At 33.3% G+C, this 1855-nt stretch overlaps 1 non-coding gene across 1 annotated transcript; it reads right to left on the minus strand.

Annotated features, from left to right (window-relative positions):
• Positions 1-300: 300 nt before the first annotated feature.
• LOC111552714 lies at positions 301-425 on the minus strand. The gene has a single exon (XR_002734708.1). It is a non-coding gene; the product is annotated as a small nucleolar RNA SNORA77 (small nucleolar RNA).
• Between the last annotated feature and the right edge of the window lie 1430 nt (positions 426-1855).

The raw sequence follows: 1855 nt of genomic DNA on the forward strand, positions 1-1855 counted from the left end.
ATCATTTGGTACTTCTATTTTTTTTTTTTTTTTAGGAACCCCATACGTTTTCCATAGTGGCTGGACTAGTTTACATGACTACCGACAATTCCTTTTTCTTAACATCTTTGCCAACACTTGTTATCTTTTGTCCTTTTCGTAACAGCCATTATAACAGGTGTGAGGTGACATCTCATTGTGGTTTTAATCTGAATTTCTCTGATTAGTGATGGTCAGCATTTTTTTCACATACCTGCTTGCCATTTGTGTATCTTCTTTTTAGAAGTGTTATTCAGGTCCTTTGTCCTTTGTTCTCTAGCACCCTGTGTTCCTGGGCAGCTACATAAGTCTTGACAGGTCAGGTGGCCACAGCACCCCAGAATGTTATTCTGGCAGAAGGAGAAAGCACCCATCTTGGGTTGCAGTCAGGTTCCAAGTGAGTCTACAATTTGTCTATTTTTAATTTGGGTTATTTGTTTTCTTACTATCAAGCCATTTTACTTCCCTATATATTTTATACATTAAGTCTTTATCAGATGTATGGCTTGAAAATATTTTCCCCATTCTATAGGTTGTTTTCTTTGCTGTGCAGAAGCTTTTTACTTTGATGTAATTACATGAGCCTATTATTGCTCTTGTTGCCTGTGATTTTGGGGGTCATATTCCAAAAATCTTTGCCCAGACCAATGTCATGGAGCTTTTCTCTTTTTTTTCAATAATTTTACAGTTTTAGCTCTTACATTTAAGTCTTTAATCCATTTTGAGTTAATTTTTTAATATAATGTGAGATAAAGATCTAATATTAGTCTTCTGCATGTGGAGAGCCAGTTTTCCCAACACCATTTATTGAAGAGACTGTCCTTTTCCCATGTGTGTTCTTGGAAACTCTGCCAAAAATCAATTGACTGTAAATGTGTAGATTTATTTGAGGGCTCTTTATTTCATTTCATTGGTCTATGTGTTTGTTTCATGCCAGTTCCATGCTGTTTTGATTGCTATAGCTTTGGAGTAGATTTTGAAATCAGGTAGTTTGATACCTCTAGGTTTTTTTTGTTTGTTTTGGTTTTTGGTCAAGATTTCCTTGGGTATTTGGGGTCTTTTGATGCTCCATAGAATTTTAGGAACAATGTCATGGAATTTTGATGGGGATTGTATTGAATCTATAGATCACTTTTGGTAGTATGAACATTTTAACATTAATTCTCCCAATTCATGAACATGGCATATTCTCTACTTATTTGTGTCATCCTCAATTTCTTTCATCAATGCTTTGTAATTTTCAGTGTTCAGGTCTTTTATCTCCTTTGTAGCTGTTGTAAACATAATTTTTTTAAATTTCTTTTTTTTAGCTAGCCACTATTCATGTGCAGAAATGCTACTGATTTTTGTACAATTTTTGATCGTGTATCCTGCAATTTTATTGAATTTGTTTATTTTTCTAACAGTTTTTTGTTGGAGTCTTTTAATATTTTCTACATATAATATCATGTGTCTGCAAACAGGTACACTTTAACTTATTTCTTATCAATTTAGATGCCTTTTTTTTCTTTTGCCTAATTACTGTCTAGGATTTCCAGTACATGAATAGAGGTGGAAAATTTGGGCATCCTTGTCTTGTTCCTGATCTTAAAGGGAAAGATTTCCAGTTTTCACCATTGAGTGTGAAGTTAGCTGTGGATTTGTTATCTATGGCATTTATTTTGCTGAGGTGTTCCATCCATACCTAATTTTTTGAGTTTTCCTTATGAAAAATATTTAATTTTATCAAATGCTTTTTCTGAATCTACCGATATGATTATATGACTTTTGTCCTTCATTCCGTTAATGTGATATATATCACATTATAGATTTATAGATTTGTGTGTATTGAGCCATC

This window comes from Piliocolobus tephrosceles, chromosome 4, assembly GCF_002776525.5.
Source record: "Piliocolobus tephrosceles isolate RC106 chromosome 4, ASM277652v3, whole genome shotgun sequence".
Lineage (NCBI taxonomy): Eukaryota > Metazoa > Chordata > Mammalia > Primates > Cercopithecidae > Piliocolobus > Piliocolobus tephrosceles.